This window comes from Arachis ipaensis, chromosome B4 (assembly GCF_059453495.1).
Source record: "Arachis ipaensis isolate K30076 ecotype BB chromosome B4, ASM5945349v1, whole genome shotgun sequence".
In the NCBI taxonomy this organism is placed as follows: Eukaryota; Viridiplantae; Streptophyta; class Magnoliopsida; order Fabales; family Fabaceae; genus Arachis; species Arachis ipaensis.
This window is the reverse complement of record NC_142439.1, coordinates 134,527,094-134,552,839: the sequence shown is the minus strand read 5'-3', so window position 1 is coordinate 134,552,839 and position 25,746 is coordinate 134,527,094. Positions and strand designations below refer to the sequence as shown.

Sequence of the window (25,746 nt, the reverse complement as noted above, 5' to 3'; positions counted from 1 at the left end):
CCATGAGGAGATGTGGGTTCACGGGGTTCTTTTCAAAAATAGCAGAAAGTACATCAGCTATTTGCTTATCTACGGGTGACAACCTTTTATACGTCACCTTAATGAAAGAGTTCGACCCCGCCCCAAAACTCCAATAAGTTGGGATAAGGCGCTCCCCCTCTAACGACAACCAAAAGGGGTGGCGACCTTTGACGGGGTGAACTTTGAAGTAATTATCTTTGAACCCATGGTAGGAGTCCTTGAAGAGGCCGAATATTCTCCTACCCTGGGCAGATCGGAAAGAAAGGAACCCTTTCCTAGCTTTCCCTTGTTTGGAAGGATTAGTAAGATTGAAGAAGAAGAGGAAGACGTCCACCGACACCGGTAGCTCGAGGTATTCGCAAACCAATTCGAAACAGCGGATTGAGGCCCAGCTGTTTGGATGGAGCTGTGAGGGGAGACGGATATCCGGTTGAGGAGCGCCATTTGGAAATCAGAAAGCGGTATCCGAACGCCGACTTGTGTGAACATGGATTTGTAGAACCAAATCCAATCGGGAACACGAGGAGAGTGGAAATTGATCTCATAAATACGCTCGTTGGGGCAGGAACAGCGGCCTCATAGTTGACCTCCTCGTCTGTTCTCCCACACAAGTAACCGGCTTGCCGGAACTCAGTCAACTCCGCTAGATCCATTTAGTTGGGCGAGTCCTTTATATCGGAAGTTACCCAGGCATACGGGTCGTAGGCCGCGCCAGATGCAGAAGCCCGGGAGACAATGCGAGGCATACCTACAGCGGGGTACCACTCCGTCAGTCTATGAGGTCGGGAGCCCATAAAAACCCAGAAACTACACCTTTTCAAACTCAAATCATGGCCAAATACGGTTAAAAGCTACGCCTATCACGCAAATCACCTAAAAACCTACCCAGGAATGGTACCCCTCCCTTAATTCATCTACCCCAGCATTGGAAAGTCATTTGGCAAAAGCAAACCAAGCATGCAACAATCACAAACAGCAACTACGCAGCAGTAAAACATAGTGTAAACACAAGAGAATAGGAACCAAGAATTACCTGAATTGGTTGCAGGAACTTGAGAGCAAAAAAGAGGCACGAGGGGGCTCGAACAAGAAATTTTGGATATCAGGGAGAGAGGAATGTGAAAATAGCAAGAGTAGGAGGAAAAGAGAAAGAAACTGTTTAAAAACCACCACAAGGAGCGCGAAAAGAGGCAGGGGCAAAATGGTCTTTGCACACGGGGTTTTTTAACTCATTATGAGCACTTAATGCTCAGCGCGAAGAACGAAGCGACAAACGGACGCCTCAGCAAACCAAAAGACACGCGCACAAGAGACGCGTCTCCCCCACGGTCAGCCGATTCGACAACAACACACGAAACGGGAACATCACGCGCCACCAATAGCTCTCACGACCATCACTGGTGCGTCGGGGGCACTGTTACGGCCTGGCTCAAGATCCCTGCGGGTCGACCCGACCCGAGCTCCACCCGGTCCGGCCACGCATCCTGTAACCGACCCGGACACGCGTTCTGTACGGCTAGCACACAGCTATGGGACAGCATCCTTTAGGATATGGGCCTGTCCCCATGGGGCCCACCACTGACATGTATATAAGGGGAAGACTGGCTCTTCCCCCGAGGTACGTCACACATCACACTACCTTTTCCGCCTGCACATTACTGACAAGAGCGTCGGAGTGTCTTTGCAGGTAACACCCCCCTCTCCACGAGAAGCACGGGACATCGGGACCTCGCATCCTTCGATCGGCAGTCCACAACCTGACGAATCCCTACCTACATCCCGAATCGCAATCCGAACTGTCCGGTAACCGACCTACCGAACAGTATAAAATAAATAAATTTGATAAATAATATACTCTTTTAAGCCATGTATGTTTAATTAAAAGATAAATAATATAAATAATTAGCTTGATATATATATTGTTGCTTTCAATATATTAAATAATAAAATAAGATTTTTCCAAAGAAGAAGAAAGAGTATAAGAGATAGAGATACAGATAAGGCCTTCTTTTTTTTTTTTTGGTTTGTACCAGGGTATCCATTAGGCCGGAAGCCCAATGACTAATCCCTCGGGTACTGCAGAGGCATACAAAGTGGGCGACCCTCCCAAGCAAGCAAGCTCCATTCCCATCCTCCACTGAGTATCGAACCCGGGAGAGATGGTTAAGGGACACAAACCCTCATCCAACAGATAAGGCCTTCTATTATATACATGAGTGTACTAAGTAATAAGAAGTGCAGAATGGGGTCAATGAGTATGTAGGGATGCAAATTGGTGGCCCATTATATATTTTGGTTTAACATTATGCTTGTAGGTATAAGGTTGCATTTTCTAATACAGGATGTCGTTTAACTTATGCAACTCTCATAAATAATAATACAAACTTCCACTTTTAAATTTTTATTGGTATCTAATTTGTCGTTCATATTTAATTATTTTACTAATTAATCTTAGCTTGTTTTAAAAAGAAGAAATATGTTACTTCAACACACTAATAAGATGATGGTCTTAATTGAGTAAAATTAATTATTTATGGTAAAATAATCTCTTTTTTTTTTGTTTTAAATTTTACAATCTACTTTGGCCATATATACAGCAAGGCACATATTTTTTTCATCTTTTGCTTCGACTATACTCTCTATATATTTTAAAAGATTTTGTTAACAAATATGTTAATACTATAATATAGTAAATTTTTTTTTAAATTATATACATATTATATTAAATATATATATATTTTTTTTTTAAAATATACTTTTAATCTAATATCACTGAAACTCATCAGCTAACATATTTTTTAAATTATATATGTATTATTTTTAACTTATTCATCTTTTTATGTTTAATTAATCTATGCATAATATAAGATTTAGAGAATTAAGAACAACATTTTATAAAAAAAAAAAAACTACTAATATCGAAAAATTATTCTTCTACAAAGAGATACCTAATTACGCATCAACGAACTCGAAAAAAAATTCAATTCTGATAATATTGAAAAAGAAAAAATTAAATGCACTCAAACAAATCACATATTCCTAGCAGAAAAAAAATTTAAGACACTAGAAATGAATTCTAATTATAAAAATAAAAAGAGACAAAAACACAAAGAAATGGAATGATTAATTGAGATAAATCAAAGTACAACGATAATTATTTTGTGATTTAGTTATCTCTTTATCATTTTTATGATGATGTTGTGTTGGTTTTTGAGAGTATAGTGAAATAATGAAATTATTTATTAATGGTAAATCAGTGATTTATAGTAACAAATTTTTATTATATATAAATTAAATTAATAAAGATTTGAGTATAATAGGTAATTAAGAAAATAGATATATTTATAAAAAATAAATAAAAAATAATTTAATGATATATTTGTTTTTTTATAAAAAAAATGGTTTTTTTAATAATTAAATGTGTCCAATTCTTTAGAGTACTTTTTCCTTCGATAAATTGTATGTAACTGTTTAGACAATATTTCTCGAGAACAAATTATAAGTTTATTCTATACCATTAATAATTTATCTTTGAAATATAGTAAAGTTTTATTTAGAGTTTAACTGTACGTATATATACATGTAAGATAGATAAAGGAACATTGTGGGTGGGCATGAAGCATGTTATTACGTGTGAATTTTTATGAATAAGATTCGATCGGAATGAACATATACAAAGCATGAATGGAAGAAGATATATTACATGAGTTGTCTGCCATCTTATATTCGTCTTTATCCTTTGCACCTAATAAGTTTTCCTAAATTAAACGAATCCTTCATGTATTTATAATTTGGATCGTCAATTTTTATAGGAATTAAGTCATTAATTAATGTTGTTATTCTCATCAATATAATGTTGTGAATTGGTAGAGTAAAAATGTCAAACAACCCATCAAAATCATCATCATATATCTATACACACACATTAAAGAAAGAAGATGAAAGCTTTTACTATATCAAATTTAAATTGAAAATAAAAATATGATTAACTAACGGGGAAGTACATCCGTGATCCGTGTTAGCACATTTGCATTATACCATATCATCTATTCCTTAGTTTGTATCATATAGTTTTCCAATATATATATATAATTCTTGTAGCAACCTAGTTAATTAGTGGGATATTATAGTAACAAAAAATAATTATTTAACCTTTTAGGTGAAAATAATGGTGTAAATTTTTTTACATAATTACCTAATTATATATTGTTATATATATAAAAAAATAACTAATTTTTAAATTAACTATTATTTAAACATATGAATTTTAATTGTATGAATGTATTTATTAAACTAAGAGTCTAAGTCATTATTATAATTATAATATATATAATATTAATTCCACTCAAAGTAGCAGATCAAAAAAATACTCTTTGCTCTTCTGAATCAACTCGTATTCTATTATTCCATCCAAAAATAATGTAAGTAACTATCTTTTTTATATTATTGTCGTAGAGAGATACTGATAAAAAGAAAAAAAAGAAGTAATCACTGTCTTATTGCTACTGTTGTTGGCTGAATATGTTAATGTTTGTTGTTAAATTTTTAGGTTGTATAATGTGAATTGTTCTTTGTTTTAGATATTTGATATATTAATTTAAATTTGTTGACTTATTGTTATTGTTCTCGTTGATTTTGAATATTTGATAGTGAAATAAAAAATTATAGGTAGTGATGATGGTGTTAAATTGGAGTGAGGTGGGAGTTGGAGTTTAGATGCGTGTTAAATTAGAATCAGAATTTATTAATTTAAAGTTGATTTAGATCAAAGCAAAATGAAGTTTTTTACAATTACTCATAATAGAGTCAATATATAACTCCACAAAGAATGTTATTTATTATATTTTATAACCCAGAATTCTTTGAAGGTGGAAATTCAGGTGCAGTCGACTTCACATGAAGTTGATAACTAAGAACCATTAAATGATTTGACTGATTTGACTAAAATTTCATCTAACGGTTCTCAACTATCAACTTCATGTAAAGTCGACTGTACCTGAGTTTTCACCTTTTTTAAATGGTCACTTTGATAACGAAATCCTAGCTGCCAGTCACATTGAATAATTGATAGCAATTTTTTACCTTTTATTCCACATTTACTCCTAGTTTACATCATGCTCTATATCTTTATCGTTGTCTTTACATGCGAAAAAATATTTGAATGACTCATTTTAATCTATACTGTGTATTAATTTAATTCATATTTTTAATGAAACGTGGCTTTTGTATTAAAGTAGAATTACGTATCAAATTCAATCTTATAAATTAATTTAATGCATGCACATATAAAAACACATCATATCTATTTTGAGACGTTTTTTTATTTCTTATTGCTTGTTTATGTATGTATGAGGATGAAGATGCATTACTTTTGCTTTAATACGACGAAGGAAGCTGATCTTAACTACTTCCATTTTCTATTACATTAAATAATCATGTTTTGATTTTGTCATGTTTTTCTATTACATTATATAAATTATTCTGTATTTAAATGCATCACATCACTTTACTAATTACAGTATTCAATTTGGAAAGTTATTATTGTGTGATTGATATACTTTCTCTTAATAAAGATCTCATGAAAAAATTCATCATCAATGACCGTCACCATCATAATTCTCTATTTCCAACATTAAAGCAATGGCATCGTGATTTTGTGTTGAACTTTAGTTAAGAGAGTCAAAAGATGCAAGGGATTTGGTCAAACTTGCACATAGGTTTTATGATGAAAAAAATCTACAACAATGGTACACTTACATAGATAGAAAAATGATGTAACAATATCTAAATTTAACTTTTAAGTCTTAAGTCTTTTTTATACAGATAACAAAAGTAACAATATCTAAATTTATCTTTTAATTATTTCTAGAGTAACCCCAAATAAAAAAGGAATAAGTCATACAATATTTTATCGATTTAAAGATATATCCTCCCATTTGTACTAGTCATTTGACTCATTTTCCATTGAAAAGGAAGAAATCAAAATAGATAGAAAAATGATGTAAACATGCTTTAGTTTGAATACTTTTATAGAATAAAACTTGTACGGTATAATTTATTTATATACTACCATATATTATTTGTTATAGTTATTTTCAATTTTATTATGTAAAGGTTATTCAAAATTTTTAATGTGATTTATTGATAATATAAAATAGTTTTAGATTTTAGTAGATATCAACATATGATATTTATGGATATATTTAAAAAAAAGTTAAGATTTAATTATTCTATTAGTCTTTATAATTATATTAAATTTTTAATTAGATTTTTATATTTTTTTAATTTTGTCAAAAAATTAAAATTAACAAAATATTTTTCTAAAAAATATACAGTTAAAAATTTAATTAGATTTTTAATTATAAATATCTTAAATTTATAAAAAAATATTCAATTAATTTTAATATTTTTTATATTAAAAATGACCTAATTATAAAACTAAAAAAAAATATAAAAAATCAATTAAAAAATATAAAAATTTAATTATAAATTTGATAAAACTATAAAAATTAACAGAATAATTAACCCAAAAATTAATCACTCAAACATGGTGGATCACCACTTGTATTATTACTTTTAAATTTTATTATGATTTATGTTTGAATGCTTAAATTCTTACTTTTATTCTATTTTGAATGGTCTATTTTGACAATAATACCTTAACATGAAGAATGCTAAATTCCTTTAAAAAAAAAAAGCAAAGTATAGATAATAATATCATTAAAAAAATTATCCTTTTAGAAATATTACTTATGTTGAAACCAATGACATTTTTCCATAATTAAAAACTTCAATTCAAGGACTTATAAAACTAGGGGCAGGAAAAGCTTCAAACCCCCCTAAAAAATCCTATTGTTACCATATGAAAAAGATTTTAATACAGATATTATTTTTAAATATAATACTGGCTTAAAGAATGATTTTTCTTTAGTTCTGACTTTTATTAGTTTATGACTTGAGGAGTGCAATACTAATAGTCTTTTTATTAGTCTTTTTATACAGATATTATTTTTCCCCTCCTATTTATAGTATAATTCTCTAATTAGGCTAGTCCAATACTAATTGTATCATTTTTTAGCCATCAATTCAAATTTTCAATGGTTATAATTTATAAAAAATTTTAGTTCATGAAAATTCAAAATATTCTTTTTTTTCTTCATTAAAGAAGGCTCCATAAAATTATTATCTTATTAAGTAATGTATACAAAGAAAAATAAAAAAAATATTAAAATACCATTAATTATAATTAAATAAAATGAAATAAATATATTAAGTTTCATATCGATTATATATAATGTAAGAATCATATAGAAGCATATTAAGTTTCATATATAATATTAAAATTCTCCTAAAACTCTAATCAATCAGAATCTTATAGGACTCATCCAGTATAATGCAATACAAGTTTGGTTGTTATTGGAGGGGAAAAAAAATAAGTGAAACTTTTTATTTATAATACACTATTTAAAAAGAATATCTTATTGTGTTAGTAATATTTTATGTGTAGATTTAAAAAGTAAAAATATTTAAATTTATTTTTATTTTTATGAGTTAAAATTTTTTATAATCAAATATTGAACTCACTCTAAAATTTTAATTTAATATAAAATTTATCTATTTTTTTCTTTAAACTTAGATTTTATCTTTTATTATTTTATCATTTATAAATATTGAATGACCTTTTCATATATAAAATACTTTTGTAAAAAAAAAATGAAATTATAAATTTATATTTTAGTATCATCTTAATTATTTTTATTGATTGTCCAATTCTAATATTAATATAAAAAAAATATTGCATTCATAAATGAAATATATTCTAATAAAAAACTCTTGATTCAATCATAAATAAGCTTTATTAAATTCAAATAAAAGAACAAAAAAAAAAGGGATATATCTACCTGAAGAAAATTGTTTGATGTTCTATGCAAATTAAATGCACACGTCTTATAGGGTTGGCTTAAAACTTAGCTTGAGCCCAACTACCTTGAGTAATGGAATGTATTTGCTGCTCTAGTTAAAATTGCCACACACTAAATACATGAAGAGCACTTTTTTTTTTTAACAAAATAAGAACAAATTAAAGTAAAACCTGACTTATAGAATAATTATATAGAAGCTTTTGTTATTAAAATAATAATTTTATAATCAAAATATAATACTTGATACACTTTTATTGTAATTAAATTAAAAAATTCTTTTTTTTTTTTTAAATTAAGGAGGTTTTTTTTTCTTTTATCTTTTTTATATTTTATCCTCTTTCATCTACCACATTTTTTTATATATTAATATTAGTTATTAATTTAAGAATCAAAATATAACACATAATATTTTTTTATTACAATTAAAATTAAAATATATCGTTAATGTGACAATCAAAATGTATCACATTGTACTCTATTTTATTATAATTAAAATAATATATTTTTTTTCAAAACTAATGAATTTTCCCTCTTTTCTTCACTCATTTTTTAGGTTTTTAATCAATATGCCACAATTTCTAAAACTTATTATCTAAACATGTCACATAATATTCTTCTTTTTTTTAAATTCAGCAATCATTATTGTCAATTTGTAATTACAAAGACGCAGTTTCACAATCTCAGCAAAATTCTTGCCAAAATTCAACAATCATAGAGGCAGCAAAAGAAAAAGAATCAGCGTTCAGTTTTGTAGTTCAACCCGTAGAATCACCAGATATTCCAGATCAAGCAGGATTTCGAAATTCAATTCCAATACCTCTAATTCTAGAGCACACAGAGGCAGAGGGGGTGAATCCACCACAGCCAAAGCCACCTTATGCATTTCCAGATGCAGCGGTTGGCCTGGCACCAACCACCAGCACCGGCGAGGCTGCAGTTCTACTCCGAGGCAGCGGCGCCGATCTCGGCGCCATCGCAAAGGGAAAGCGGACACTCGCGAAAGTCGGGGTTGACGGAGCAGCGACGATGGATGACGATGACGTTACCAATCTGACCAACCGTCGCGGCACCTCCACAACGGAGACGCGAGGAGCGCAGGGTGCGCCGAATTTGTCGACGGTCTCTCACGACGTGGCTTCGGCGACTGGTTCCAGGGAGTTGGGACGGAGTGGCAGAGATCGCAAGGTTCGGGGGTTCCGTCCAGTCTCTCCAATCGTAGCTAATCCACCACCACTACTAGCGGCTGTCTTCCCTTGGGATCGGGGAGGAGGAAACAATTGCGATGGCGGGCAGTGGCGAAGGGAGCAGGAAGGCAGTGCCGGTTCCTCCATGCATACAGAGAACAGCGGACAACAAAGAGACGGGAGCTGGAAGGCAGTACCGGCTCCTCCATGCGAGCTCGCGACGGCGGTTTTTCTTTGGAACCGCGAGGGTGGTTTCAGAACAAGGTGGGTGAAGGATGCAGAGCATGGGAAAAAGGGGAGAAGAGATTCACCTATGAGAGGGGTGACTAATGAGGCTATGCATTGGAGACCCTTGTGGTATGTAGTGGGCCAATGGCAAGCCCAATTCTACCAGGCTGAAGCCAGCCCAACATTTTTGTTAACCGATCAAAGATCAATGACAATTTTTGCTGAAGGTATACTAAGGTCCATCAAGGGTTATTTCATTTTTTTGGGTCACATCCTAGAAGCTTGTTATCTTTTAATAGATGAATATTATTTTAAACATTGGGATCCTGGTAGTATTATTTTTCTTAAGTAGTAGTGTAGAAAATATTATTTTAGGATCCTTTGATTTCTTTTATTAATTGTAATTAGCTTTTAAAAGTTTTATTAGGATTTATATTTTTTCCGCAAAAGGTTGTTTTGAAGGGTAGGGTAATGATACAATTAGTATTGGACTAGCCCAATTAAAGAATTATACTATAAATAGGAGTATGATGTAATAATGTGAGATATGCATGGTGTAATTGGAAACTCTACTTTCTCTCTTTGGCCCTAATTTTAGGGATTTCTCTTCTATTCTCTCTGATTATCTCTAATCCTCTCTAGTTCTTGATACAAATTCGTATCAGAATTTAAATTATTTATTAATTATATAATAATCATATTTTATATTTAAATATTTTAAAATAATTTTATTGTGAAATTATAATTTTATCTATTTGTTTTTCTCTTTCAGCTATCTCATATTTTCATACTGAAACAGCTATTATTACCGCCACAAAAAAAAATTCTCTTTTCATCACTAGGGTTAGAAGTGAATCAAACCAGCTCAGGAGCCAACTCGAGCTCGACTCATTAATAGTTCGATAAGTTGAAATCGTGAGCTGGTGAGCCGAGCTTGAGCTTAAATTTAAACTCATAAATTAAATAAGTCGAATTTGAGCTTGAATAAACTTCGCTCATTAACTCGTGAACTGACTCGAATATATGCCGCGTAATACATATTGATCTTTTCACTTTAGTAATTAAAAAAAATTAATCTTGATATATTGTCTATAAAAATAATTTATAGATGTATTTAATTACATAATACTATGTCAAAAAAATTATGTTTTATATTAACGGTATGAAAATGATTAAAAAACGAATATAATTAAATGATTATATAAAATATTTTACACTATTATAACTAGATAAAAATTAAATTCATTTTAAAAATCTTAATATATGCATTTCACACAACTATTTAGAAGTCTTACCATAAAAATGTCGAGTTTAAGACTTTGTCATAGCTTTGGAGGAGCTGAATCCACTTTAACTTGTATTATTGTTTCAGCAATGCAAGGAAATAAAACAGCTGCACTCCTCAAGTCATAAACTAATAAAAGTCAGAACTAAAGAAAAATCATTCTTTAAGCCAGTATTATATTTAAAAATAATATCTGTATTAAAATCTTTTCCATATGGTAACAATAGGATTTTTTAGGGGGGTTTGAAGCTTTTCCTGCCCCTAGTTTTATAAGTCCTTGAATTGAAGTTTTTAATTATGGAAAAATGTCATTGGTTTCAACATAAGTAATATTTCTAAAAGGATAATTTTTTTAATGATATTATTATCTATACTTTGCTTTTTTTTTTTTAAAGGAATTTAGCATTCTTCATGTTAAGGTATTATTGTCAAAATAGACCATTCAAAATAGAATAAAAGTAAGAATTTAAGCATTCAAACATAAATCATAATAAAATTTAAAAGTAATAATACAAGTGGTGATCCACCATGTTTGAGTGATTAATTTTTGGGTTAATTATTCTGTTAATTTTTATAGTTTTATCAAATTTATAATTAAATTTTTATATTTTTTAATTGATTTTTTATATTTTTTTTTAGTTTTATAATTAGGTCATTCTTAATATAAAAAATATTAAAATTAATTGAATATTTTTTTATAAATTTAAGATATTTATAATTAAAAATCTAATTAAATTTTTAACTGTATATTTTTTAGAAAAATATTTTGTTAATTTTAATTTTTTGACAAAATTAAAAAAATATAAAAATCTAATTAAAAATTTAATATAATTATAAAGACTAATAGAATAATTAAATCTTAACTTTTTTTTAAATATATCCATAAATATCATATGTTGATATCTACTAAAATCTAAAACTATTTTATATTATCAATAAATCACATTAAAAATTTTGAATAACCTTTACATAATAAAATTGAAAATAACTATAACAAATAATATATGGTAGTATATAAATAAATTATACCGTACAAGTTTTATTCTATAAAAGTATTCAAACTAAAGCATGTTTACATCATTTTTCTATCTATTTTGATTTCTTCCTTTTCAATGGAAAATGAGTCAAATGACTAGTACAAATGGGAGGATATATCTTTAAATCGATAAAATATTGTATGACTTATTCCTTTTTTATTTGGGGTTACTCTAGAAATAATTAAAAGATAAATTTAAATATTGTTACTTTTGTTATCTGTATAAAAAAGACTTAAGACTTAAAAGTTAAATTTAGATATTGTTACATCATTTTTCTATCTATGTAAGTGTACCATTGTTGTAGATTTTTTTCATCATAAAACCTATGTGCAAGTTTGACCAAATCCCTTGCATCTTTTGACTCTCTTAACTAAAGTTCAACACAAAATCACGATGCCATTGCTTTAATGTTGGAAATAGAGAATTATGATGGTGACGGTCATTGATGATGAATTTTTTCATGAGATCTTTATTAAGAGAAAGTATATCAATCACACAATAATAACTTTCCAAATTGAATACTGTAATTAGTAAAGTGATGTGATGCATTTAAATACAGAATAATTTATATAATGTAATAGAAAAACATGACAAAATCAAAACATGATTATTTAATGTAATAGAAAATGGAAGTAGTTAAGATCAGCTTCCTTCGTCGTATTAAAGCAAAAGTAATGCATCTTCATCCTCATACATACATAAACAAGCAATAAGAAATAAAAAAACGTCTCAAAATAGATATGATGTGTTTTTATATGTGCATGCATTAAATTAATTTATAAGATTGAATTTGATACGTAATTCTACTTTAATACAAAAGCCACGTTTCATTAAAAATATGAATTAAATTAATACACAGTATAGATTAAAATGAGTCATTCAAATATTTTTTCGCATGTAAAGACAGCGATAAAGATATAGAGCATGATGTAAACTAGGAGTAAATGTGGAATAAAAGGTAAAAAATTGCTATCAATTATTCAATGTGACTGGCAGCTAGGATTTCGTTATCAAAGTGACCATTTAAAATAGGTGAAAACTCAGGTACAGTCGATTTTACATGAAGTTGATAGTTGAGAACCGTTAGATGAAATTTTAGTCAAATCAGTCAAATCATTTAATGGTTCTTAGTTATCAACTTCATGTGAAGTCGACTGCACCTGAATTTCCACCTTCAAAAAATTCTGGGTTATAAAATATAATAAATAACATTCTTTGTGGAGTTATATATTGACTCTATTATGAGTAATTGTAAAAAACTTCATTTTGCTTTGATCTAAATCAACTTTAAATTAATAAATTCTGATTCTAATTTAACACGCATCTAAACTCCAACTCCCACCTCACTCCAATTTAACACCATCAGCACTACCTATAATTTTTTATTTCACTATCAAATATTCAAAATCAACGAGAACAATAACAATAAGTCAACAAATTTAAATTAATATATCAAATATCTAAAACAAAGAACAATTCACATTATACAACCTAAAAATTTAACAACAAACATTAACATATTCAGCCAACAACAGTAGCAATAAGACAGTGATTACTTCTTTTTTTTCTTTTTATCAGTATCTCTCTACGACAATAATATAAAAAAGATAGTTACTTACATTATTTTTGGATGGAATAATAGAATACGAGTTGATTCAGAAGAGCAAAGAGTATTTTTTTGATCTGCTACTTTGAGTGGAATTAATATTATATATATTATAATTATAATAATGACTTAGACTCTTAGTTTAATAAATACATTCATACAATTAAAATTCATATGTTTAAATAATAGTTAATTTAAAAATTAGTTATTTTTTTATATATATAACAATATATAATTAGGTAATTATGTAAAAAAATTTACACCATTATTTTCACCTAAAAGGTTAAATAATTATTTTTTGTTACTATAATATCCCACTAATTAACTAGGTTGCTACAAGAATTATATATATATATTGGAAAACTATATGATACAAACTAAGGAATAGATGATATGGTATAATGCAAATGTGCTAACACGGATCACGGATGTACTTCCCCGTTAGTTAATCATATTTTTATTTTCAATTTAAATTTGATATAGTAAAAGCTTTCATCTTCTTTCTTTAATGTGTGTGTATAGATATATGATGATGATTTTGATGGGTTGTTTGACATTTTTACTCTACCAATTCACAACATTATATTGATGAGAATAACAACATTAATTAATGACTTAATTCCTATAAAAATTGACGATCCAAATTATAAATACATGAAGGATTCGTTTAATTTAGGAAAACTTATTAGGTGCAAAGGATAAAGACGAATATAAGATGGCAGACAACTCATGTAATATATCTTCTTCCATTCATGCTTTGTATATGTTCATTCCGATCGAATCTTATTCATAAAAATTCACACGTAATAACATGCTTCATGCCCACCCACAATGTTCCTTTATCTATCTTACATGTATATATACGTACAGTTAAACTCTAAATAAAACTTTACTATATTTCAAAGATAAATTATTAATGGTATAGAATAAACTTATAATTTGTTCTCGAGAAATATTGTCTAAACAGTTACATACAATTTATCGAAGGAAAAAGTACTCTAAAGAATTGGACACATTTAATTATTAAAAAAACCATTTTTTTTATAAAAAAACAAATATATCATTAAATTATTTTTTATTTATTTTTTATAAATATATCTATTTTCTTAATTACCTATTATACTCAAATCTTTATTAATTTAATTTATATATAATAAAAATTTGTTACTATAAATCACTGATTTACCATTAATAAATAATTTCATTATTTCACTATACTCTCAAAAACCAACACAACATCATCATAAAAATGATAAAGAGATAACTAAATCACAAAATAATTATCGTTGTACTTTGATTTATCTCAATTAATCATTCCATTTCTTTGTGTTTTTGTCTCTTTTTATTTTTATAATTAGAATTCATTTCTAGTGTCTTAAATTTTTTTTCTGCTAGGAATATGTGATTTGTTTGAGTGCATTTAATTTTTTCTTTTTCAATATTATCAGAATTGAATTTTTTTTCGAGTTCGTTGATGCGTAATTAGGTATCTCTTTGTAGAAGAATAATTTTTCGATATTAGTAGTTTTTTTTTTTTTTATAAAATGTTGTTCTTAATTCTCTAAATCTTATATTATGCATAGATTAATTAAACATAAAAATATGAATAAGTTAAAAATAATACATATATAATTTAAAAAATATGTTAGCTGATAAGTTTCAGTGATATTAGATTAAAAGTATATTTTAAAATATATATATATATATATATATTTAATATAATATGTATATAATTTAAAAAAAAATTTACTATATTATAGCATTAACATATTTGTTAACAAAATCTTTTAAAATATATAGAGAGTATAGTCGAAGCAAAAGATGAAAAAAATATGTGCCTTGCTGTATATATGGCCAAAGTAGGTTGTAAAATTTAAAACAAAAAAAAGAGATTATTTTACCATAAATAATTAATTTTATTCAATTAAGACCATCATCTTATTAGCGTGTTGAAGTAACATATTTCTTCTTTTTAAAATAAGCTAAGATTAATTAGTAAAATAATTAAATATGAACGACAAATTTGATACCAATAAAAATTTAAAAGTGGAAGTTTGTATTATTATTTATGAGAATTGCATAGGTTAAACGATATCCTGTATTAGAAAATGCAACCTTATACCTACAAGCATAATGTTAAACCAAAATATATAATGGGCCACCAATTTGCATCCCTACATACTCATTGACCCCATTCTGCACTTCTTATTACTTAGTACACTCATGTATATAATAGAAGGCCTTATCTGTATCTCTATCTCTTATACTCTTTCTTCTTCTTTGGAAAAATCTTATTTTATTATTTAATATATTGAAAGCAACAATATATATATCAAGCTAATTATTTATATTATTTATCTTTTAATTAAACATACATGGCTTAAAAGAGTATATTATTTATCAAATTTATTTATTTTATACTGTTCGGTAGGTCGGTTACCGGACGGTTCGGATTGCGATTCGGGATGTAGGTAGGGATTCGTCAGGTTGTGGACTGCCGATCGAAGGATGCGAGGTCCCGATGTCCCGTGCTTCTCGTAGAGAGGGGGGTGTTACCTGCAAAGACACTCCGACGCTCTTGTCAGTAATGTGCAGGCGGAAAAGGTAGTGTGATGTGTGACGTACCTCGGGGGAAGAGCCAGTCTTCCCCTTATATACATGTCAGTAGTGGGCCCCATGGGGACAGGCCCATATCCTAAAGGATGCTGTCCCATAGCTGTGTGCTAGCCGTACAGAACGCGTGTCCGGGTCGGTTACAGGATGCGTGGCCGGACCGGGTGGAGCTCGGGTCGGGTCGACCCGCGGGGATCTTAGGCCTGGCCGTAACAGTGCCCCCGACGCACCAGTGATGGTCGTGAGAGCTATTGGTGGCGCGTGATGTTCCCGTTTCGTGTGTTGTTGTCGAATCGGCTGACCGTGGGGGAGACGCGTCTCTTGTGCGCGTGTCTTTTGGTTTGCTGAGGCGTCCGTTTGTCGCTTCGTTCTTCGCGCTGAGCATTAAGTGCTCATAATGAGTTAAAAAACCCCGTGCGCAAAGACCATTTTACCCCTGCCTCTTTTCGCTCTCCTTGTGGTGGTTTTTAAACAGTTTCTTTCTCTTTTCCTCCTACTCTTGCTATTTTCACATTCCTCTCTCCCTGATATCCAAAATTTCTTGTTCGAGCCCCCTCGTGCCTCTTTTTGGCTCTCAAGTTCCTGCAACCAATTCAGGTAATTCTTGGTTCCTATTTTCTTGTGTTTACACTATGTTTTACTGCTGCGTAGTTGCTGTTTGTGATTGTTGCATGCTTGGTTTGCTTTTGCCAAATGACTTTCCAATGCTGGGGTAGATGAATTAAGGGAGGGGTACCATTCCTGGGTAGGTTTTTAGGTGATTTGCGTGATAGGCGTAGCTTTTAACCGTATTTGGCCATGATTTGAGTTTGAAAAGGTGTAGTTTCTGGGTTTTTATGGGCTCCCGACCTCATAGACTGACGGAGTGGTACCCCGCTGTAGGTATGCCTCGCATTGTCTCCCGGGCTTCTGCATCTGGCGCGGCCTACGACCCGTATGCCTGGGTAACTTCCGATATAAAGGACTCGCCCAACTAAATGGATCTGGCGGAGTTGACCGAGTTCCGGCAAGCCGGTTACTTGTGTGGGGGAATAGACGAGGAGGTCAACTATGAGACCGCTGTTCCTGCCCCAACGAGCGTATTTATGAGATCAATTTCCACTCTCCTCGTGTCCCCGATTGGATTTGGTTCTACAAATCCATGTTCACACAAGTCGGCCTTCGGATACCGCTTTCTGATTTCCAAATGGCGCTCCTCAACCGGATATCCATCTCCCCTCACAGCTCCATCCAAACAGCTGGGCCTCAATCCGCTGTTTCGAATTGGTTTGCGAATACCTCGAGCTACCGGTGTCGGTGGACGTCTTCCTCTTCTTCTTCAATCTTACTAATCCTTCCAAACAAGGGAAAGCTAGGAAAGGGTTCCTTTCTTTCCGATCTGCCCAGGGTAGGAGAATATTCGGCCTCTTCGAGGACTCCTACCATGGGTTCAAAGATAAGTACTTCAAAGTTCGCCCCGTCAAAGGTCGCCACCCCTTTTGGTTGTCGTTAGAGGGGGAGCGCCTTATCCCAACTTATTGGAGTTTTGGGGCGGGGTCGAACTCTTTCATTAAGGTGACGTATAAAAGGTTGTCGCCCGTAGATAAGCAAATAGCTGATGTACTTTCTGCTATTTTTGAAAAGAACCCCGTGAACCCCCATCTCCTCATGGGTGAATGGGAGGTCGCCAGGAGCTATATCCGTGAGTTGTCTTGTTTGTTTGCCTTCATTTGTTTAATGTTGTTTTCTTTACCCGATCTAACGACTAATGCGTCTGTTGTTTGCTGTAGTGGAAATGTTTGCCACCGTGACCGGACTTGAGAATTTGATGAAGACCTTTTTTGAAGCGAGTGACGACGAGAATGCCGAAGAAAAGGATGCTGGGAGATCAGAGGGTCCTTCTGGGGAGAAGGAGAACCAGGCTGTGCCTTCTCCCCAGGATACCGGCGTGTCGGGGAAACAGACTGCAGGGGTCCAGGCTTCTCCTATTCGTGAGGAGGTGCCCGTTGAAGGGCATGCGTCCTTTACCCCCCAGCCGGACAGTGACGTGGAGCTCATCCATACTCCCAAGAGGCGGAGGATGTCTTCCAGCCCGGAAGGGGCCCTCACTATAATGGAAAGGAACTTTGATGCTACCAAATTTATTGACTCGCAGCTGATACCCGGGACGGAGGAGCATTTTCATGGGACTGAGCTGTCCGGGCAGGCGAGGTGGATATACCGGACCTTGCTTCGTGGAGCCGTGATAGCTCGAAAGGCTGAATTCGAGTTGTCGGGAATGGAGGCGCTCCGAAGGAAGCTTGAGTCCTCTGTCAAAGCGAACAATGACTTCAAGGTCCAAGTTGAACTGCTCCAGGGCCAGCTGTCCGAGATGGGGGGAAAGCTCAATGCTTCTGAGGAGAAAGCGTCGTCCGTTGCGGAGAAGTTGAAGGCGTCCGATGAGACCGTGGCCCGGCTAGTCGAGCGTGAGATGACCTTGGAGGGTCAGCTGAATGCCGCTCAGGGTCGGGTTGCCGCCTTGGAGAAAGAGCGGGAACAGGCCGTCTCAGAGGCAAAAACCGCTAAAGCTGAAGTCGCAGAGCTTAAGAAGAAGCTCAAAGTGACCAAGGAGCAAGGAAAGAACGCGATCTCCATGACCGAAGATGCCCTGAAGGCTCAGCTAAAGATCGCAGCTCCTGATTTCGACACGTTGGCAATTGGCGTTTTCAAGACTATCCAGGACGGAAAGATTGTTGACGTGCCGAAGAAGTGAGATCTTGTAACTTAGGATATTTTGTTACGCATTTACTGAACAACTTATTGCTCGTTTTTTGTTTTGACTCTTTATAAATTATGCTTATTCAGTCGTTTGGCCGGGTTGCCGTTTACTATATTTGTTGCCGTTATTTCTCTCGGGGGTGGGCTCACGCCCGTTTTCCTGTTTTATGTTTGTTATGGCTTGGACCGCTGTGGTCGCGTTGTCGCCATCATTGGCTTCGGCCGTAAGGGAGATGGCCCCCGGGGTGATCAGTCCCGGTCTTCCGTTTTAAGGTGCGCTCGTGCGCGGCACACGTAGGGAAGTGGTAGACAAGTACGAAAATTTTTGACAAGTAGGAGTTAATCGTTAGCTAGGCAAATTAATCAATACGGCGAGTATTTGATAAAATAAAAAGGTAAATTATCATGCGAACAGAGCAAGTATTTACTATCTGTTTAGGTTCTCAGGTCGGTGAGTCGTCTGGTCATGAGTAGAACCTTAGGTTACCCGCATTCCATGTTCTAGGTATTTCCTTGCCATCGAGTCTTTCGAGCTTGTAGGCACCTTTTCCGAGCACCTCTTTAATCCTGTAGGGACCTTCCCAATTTGCTGCCAGCTTCCCTTCTCCCGGGGTCGGCACGCCGACGTCGTTGCATCGTAGGACGAGGTCTCTTTCCTCGAAATCTCTTCTGAGGACTTTAGTATTGTAACGCAGGGCTATTCTTTGTTTTAACGCCGTTTCTGATAAGTGAGCCATCTCCCTTGTCTCCTCCACCAGGTCCTTTTCCACCGCTTCATTCACACCTGCGAGCAGTAGCCGGGGGCTTGGCTCGCCGATTTCGACGGGTATCACCGCGTCGACCCCGTATGTTAGGCGGAAAGGGGTTTCCCCCGTGGAGCTTTGCTCGGTTGTTCGGTAGGACCATAGGACAGAAGCGAGCTCGTCGGCCCATGCTCCTTTCTTGTTGTCTTGGCGCTTCTTTAAGCCAAATAGGATGACTTTGTTTGCGGCTTCTACTTGCCCATTCGTCTGGGGATGCTCTACCGAGGAGAACCTCTGTTTTATCCCCAGGCCAGAGAGGAATTCCGTGAACTTCTTGTCCGTGAACTGTGTCCCATTATCCGAGATGACGACCTCTGGGATACCGAAACGGGTTATCACCTGCCTCCACATGAACTTCCAGCAGTTGGAGGATGATATTGTGGCCAGTGGTTCAGCCTCTACCCATTTGGTGTAGTAATCAATGGCGACAATGAGGTATTTGACTTGTCCTGGGCCGACTGGGAAAGGTCCCAAGAGGTCAACTCCCCATTGACCGAAAGGTCGAGTGGTCGTCAGCGAACTCAGCTCGGAGGCCGGTGCCTTGTGGAAGTTGGCGTTTTGTTGACACTTTATGCACCTTTTGACAAATTTCTTTGAGTCTTTCATCATTGTCGGCCAATAGTACCCGGCTCGGATGAGCTTCCTCGCTAGGGCTTTGCCCCCGATGTGGTGCCCGCAACACCCCTCGTGGACTTCTCTAAGTACATAGTCCGTCTGGTCGGGGTGTAAACATTTCAATAGGGGCTGGCTGAGTCCCTTTTTGAACAGTTGTCCTTGTATGATCGCATATCTGGCCGCCTCTCTTCTCAAAGTTTTGGCTGCTTTCTCATCGTCAGGTAACTTGCCGAGTTCCAGGAAGTTTATGATGGGGTCCAACCACGAGGGGCTTGACTCCATCAGATGGAGAGCGACCGTTGGCTCCTTCACCATGCCCTGGATGAGAGACCGGTTACCCGCTCCCGGCTTCGTGCTCGCTAGTTTGGACAAGAGGTCCGCCCGTGTGTTCCTTTCTCTTGGGACGTGTTGGATCGTGACCTTTTGGAACTGACTTGTCATTTCTTTAACCTTTTCCAGGTATTTTTGCAGGAGGGGGTCCCGGGTTTTGTAGCTTCCGTTTACTTGGGAGGTGACGACCTGTGAGTTGCTGCATACTTCGACCTTCGTTGCCCCGACTTCACGTGCTAGTATTAGTCCGCTTAAGAGAGCTTCATATTCCGCTTGATTGTTCGACATAGGGAACTCGAACTTGGTCGATTGCTCGTAGATGACTCCTGCCGGGCTTTCTAAGATGACCCCTGCTCCCCCGGACGTTTGGTTGGAGGCCCCGTCCACGTGGAGCCTCCACCGTGTGCCCTTTTCCTCGGAGGGATCACCCGTTACCTCAACCAAGAAGTCAGCCATTGCCTGGGCTTTGATTGCGTGCCGAGGCTCATACTGCAAGTCGTATTGGGAGAGTTCGATGGCTCAGGTCATCATCCTACCAGACAAATTAGGTTTTTGTAATACTTGGCGAATTGCCTGGTCCGTTCTCACGACTATACGGTGACCCTGGAAGTATTGCCTTAACCTTCGGGAGGAAGTTAGGAGTGTCAAAGCCAGCTTTTCCAGTTTGCTGTACCTCAGCTCGGCTCCTTGTAGAGCCCTACTCACGAAGTAGACCGGCTGCTGAGCTTTCCCTTCTTCTCTCACGAGCACCGCTGCAAGCGCTTCCTCTGTTACTGCCAGGTAGAGGTAGAGTGATTCTCCGGCCTTGGGCTTCCCGAGCACCGGGGGCGCTGCTAGAATCTCCTTGAAGTGGTTGAATGCCTCCTCGCACGCCGGGGTCCATTCAAATGCTATTCCCTTTTTCATCAGATTGAAGAAGGGCAGGGCTTTTGCTGCCGATGCACCGAGGAAACGGGATAATGCCGTCAGTCTCCCCGCCAATCGTTGGACATCTTTGATACAACCCGGGCTCTTCATCTGGAGAATCGCTTGGCATTTCTCGGGGTTGGCTTCCACTCCTCTTTAGGTGATCATGAATCCCAGGAACTTTCCTGCCTCCATGGCAAAGGCGCATTTGAGCGGGTTAAGCCTCATGCCGTGTTGCCAGAGGGACGCGAATACGCCTCCCAGGTCGCTCAGGAGATCGTCTGGCCGTGTCGTTTTTGCGAGGATGTCGTCCACGTAGACTTCCACTGTCTTGCCTATAAGCTCACTGAATATTTTGTTCATCGATCTCTGGTATGTGGCGCCAGCATTTTTCAGACCAAATGGCATTACTTTGTAGCAATAGGTCCCTCCTGGCGTTATGAACGCCATTTTTTCCTCGTCGGGTCGGTGCATCGGTATTTGGTTATACCCAGAATAGGCGTCCATGAAGCTCAGATAACGGTATCCCGCCGCTGCGTCGACGAGTGCGTCAATGTTGGGCAGGGGGTAGCAGTCCTTAGGACATGCCTTATTGAGGTCAGAGTAGTCTACACACATTCTCCACCTCCCATTGTGTTTCTTCACCAAAACTACGTTCGACAGCCAGGTCGAGTAGTCCAATTCCCGGATGAACCCTGCTTCAAGGAGGCTGGCCGCCTGCCTGGCCACCTCCTCTGCCCGTTCCTGTGACATCTTTCTCTTCCTCTGGGCCACTGGCTTGGCTTCTGGTTTGACGGCCAGATGGTGTGACATGAGCTGGGGATCTATCCCTGGCATGTCGGCTGGCGTCCAAGCGAAGAGGTCGGCATTGGCTCTGATCATCTCCATCAGAGGCTCCTTTAATTCATGGGGAAGGTTTCTGTTTATGAACGTGAATTTCTCGTCCCCATCACCAACCCTAAATTTTTCCAAATCCCCTTCTGGCTCAGGTCTGGGCTTATCTTCTATCCTGGCGTCCAGGTCGGTGAGGAAAACTCCTGAAGCTTCTTTGGACTTTTTCCTGAGAGAGAGGCTGGCGTGGTCGCAGGCAACCGCCGTTTCCAAGTCTCCTCTGATAGATCCTACGGATCCGTCATCAGCAACAAACTTTATCACGAGCAGCTTCGTACTAATGGCAGCCCCCAGGTCGTTGATGGTTTTCCTCCCCAAGATAATGTTATAAGCTGTGGAATCCCGTAAGATTACAAAATCTGCCATGACTGTTCTTCGTCTCTGCCCCTGCCCCACGGAGGTCGAGAGCGAGATGATTCCATCCGGCTTGATGAAGTGGTCTCCCAATCCTACCACACCGTGCTGGTGGGTCGCCAGGTCGGCGTCTCTCGATCCCAGGGCGTCGAAAATGTTTCTAAACATGATGTTTGAGTCTGCCCCCGTATCTACCAGGATTCGTTTGACGAGGCCTGTTCCGATCCTGGCCGTAATGACCATGGGTGGGCTTTCCGGCACCTCGTCGAACCATTGGTCTTCTGGGCTGAAGGAGATGGATGGGAGACCCCGGGAACTTCTAGCAGATGAGGAGGAGACCGTTAGGACCTTGGCGTCCTTTTTCTGTGCCGATTTTGACATTGGGGCGGTATTCCTGGCCGTTACTACGTTTACCACCGTGAGGCCGTGGTCGTCACCCTCTGGTTCTTGGCGTCGCCTTGTTGACCGGGACCTATCCTCGCTATCGTGGTCCCGATTACGTCTCCTCGGCTCCCTTATAAGGTGTGAGAAGTCGGCAAGTTTCCCATCCCTGATTGCTTGTTCCAGGGCGTCCTTTAGGTCGAAGCAGTCTTGGGTCTTGTGCCCGTAACCCTTGTGATAGTCGCAGTAGAGGTTCTTGTTTCCCCCCGTCCTGTCCTTCAGAGGTCGGGGCCTCAACAGTATCCCCTTCTCTGCAATCTGTTGGTAAACTTCGGTGATCGTCGCCGTGAGGGGGGTATAGTTAGTGAACTTCCCGACTCTGGGGACAGGTTTGGGTGCTTTACCTGGACCGCCGTCCCTGGCGTGTTCATTTGGCCTCTCTCTGCTCTCGTAGTGCCGGGTTTGGTTGTACGCGGGCTGCCGTTTATTGGCAGCCACGACCCAGCTAACTTCCTCATCGTTGATGTACTCTTTGGCCACGCACTGGATCTCTTGAATTGTCCAGACGGGCTTTGTGGTAAGATGTTTCCTAAAGTCCTCATTCGAGAGGCCGTTCGTCAGACACAAACTTGCCACCGAGTCCGTCAAGCCGTCAATCTCGAGGCACTCGTCGTTGAAGCGATCCAGGTACTTCCTGGTCGGCTCCCCGGCTCTCTGGGTCACTCCCAGCAAATTGATCGGGTGTTTAGCTTTGACGATCCTGGTCGTGAACTGAGCTAGGAAGGCCTGGCTGATGTCGGAGAATTGGGTCACCGAGCCCTGCGGGAGGTTATTGAACCATCGTATTGCTGGGCCAGCCAAGGTGACCGGGAAGGCGCGACATCTTACCTCGTCACCTACTCCCTCCAAGTTCATCCTGGCCTCAAAGGCCGTTAAGTGTTCCAGGGGATCTTGTGTTCCATCATACTTCATGTCTGTTGGCTTGTCAAAGAGTTTTGGCAGCCGGACCTCGAGTACGGAACGGTGGAAAGGGGTCGCTCCTATTATCATGGGTCCCTGGGTAGTTCTTCTCGACTCGACGTTCTCCCGACGCACGTCCTCGTCGCCCCTGTTCGATGCGCGTCGCCTCTCGCGTCTGGCGTAGATGATGGGGTCTCGACTTCTTCTTCTGGCGCGTCCCCGTCCCCCTGTGCTTTCCGACTCATACTGGGGGCTGGGTGTGCGCCTTGAGCGGCTCCTCGAGCGGGAACTGGTGGGGCTTTGCTCCAGAGTGTGTTGGTCGCGTTCTCTGTCTGCTAGCCTGCGTTCCAAGTCTTGCATCCTGTGGCGTAGCTCTTGCATTATCCTGGCGTGGTTGTCGCTGGTCCCTCCAAAAGGGCGTCTTTCGTGAGTTTGCGTCGTGTCCCTTGGAGGCGACCTCTGTTGTTGTCGAGTTTTCGTCGCAACGGCGCCTCCCCCAGGCACGGGGGGCGCGGCCTCGCAGCCTGTCCCAGTTTGGACTAGCACGAAGTCCATGGACGAGGTCCCCACAGACGGCGCCAATTTTCGGTAGGTCGGTTACCGGACGGTTCGGATTGCGATTCGGGATGTAGGTAGGGATTCGTCAGGTTGTGGACTGCCGATCGAAGGATGCGAGGTCCCGATGTCCCGTGCTTCTCGTGGAGAGGGGGGTGTTACCTGCAAAGACACTCCGACGCTCTTGTCAGTAATGTGCAGGCGGAAAAGGTAGTGTGATGTGTGACGTACCTCGGGGGAAGAGCCAGTCTTCCTCTTATATACATGTCAGTGGTGGGCCCCATGGGGACAGGCCCATATCCTAAAGGATGCTGTCCCATAACTGTGTGCTAGCCGTACAGAACACGTGTCTGGGTCGGTTACAGGATGCGTGGCCGGACCGGGTGGAGCTCGAGTCGGGTCGACTCGCGGGGATCTTGGGCCAGGCTGTAACATATACATTAAAATTAATCATTATATATTTATATATAAATATATGTATTGTTTAATTTTTTTAATATATATTTTATATTTTCAATGTATTTGTGTATATTTTAAAAGATCAATCACAAGTTCACCAAGTAATTAATCTTCATGTATATATAGATATTTAATAATGTGCATTTAGCTATCACAAAACCAAATACTTTTTTCTTTTTCCCTTGGCACTTTAGTAGATACACTCCATTGAACGAAGCTACAATATTATTCATCACTTTAGTAACACCACTGCAAGAGCGTCACATTCAATCAATTAATTTACCATTCATAGCATTAATATGAATGTATGTGATCGTTCGGATATCCCTATATATATGGCTATTTCATTTTTATTTTAATAATATTGTTTTTTTTTTTACACAAAGTTATATAAAAAAAATAACTATAAATATTAATTTATTTATTAAGTATATTTTAATAAAAATGATCAAATTACAAGCAAGACTATATAAATACAATAATTTTAAATATATTGTCATGTGAATTTAATGACTATTAATATATTATCTATAAATTATTTATTGGATATGTTTAATTTTAACTATTAAAACTAATTTAATGACTATAAATATATTCTTATATTTTTATATAAAAATTTGATTCTCATACTAAAATAAAAATTTAAAAATCAGCAAAATTTATTATTTTTTATTAATATTTTTACTTTTTTAGTTATCAATCTAATTTTTTAGTCTAACAATTTAATAATATACTGTCAGCTCATATTTTAAATATTATTAACTAACTGCTAACTAAAAATAATAAATTATACTAATTTTTTAATAATTTTTCGAGATTAAGTATATAACATTCATGACCTTTTTTATTTTATATAATGT

General features: G+C 36.6%; 1 protein-coding gene across 1 annotated transcript in view; it reads left to right on the top strand.

The window, feature by feature from the left end:
* Positions 1-9,902: 9,902 nt before the first annotated feature.
* Positions 9,903-25,746, top strand: part of LOC148569316 (uncharacterized) — a 163,378-nt gene continuing 147,534 nt past the window's right edge. Inside the window, exon 1 of the mRNA XM_088483442.1 lies at positions 9,903-10,088. The gene's annotated coding sequence lies outside the window, so the exon portion shown is untranslated. The remainder of the gene's footprint in view (positions 10,089-25,746) is intronic.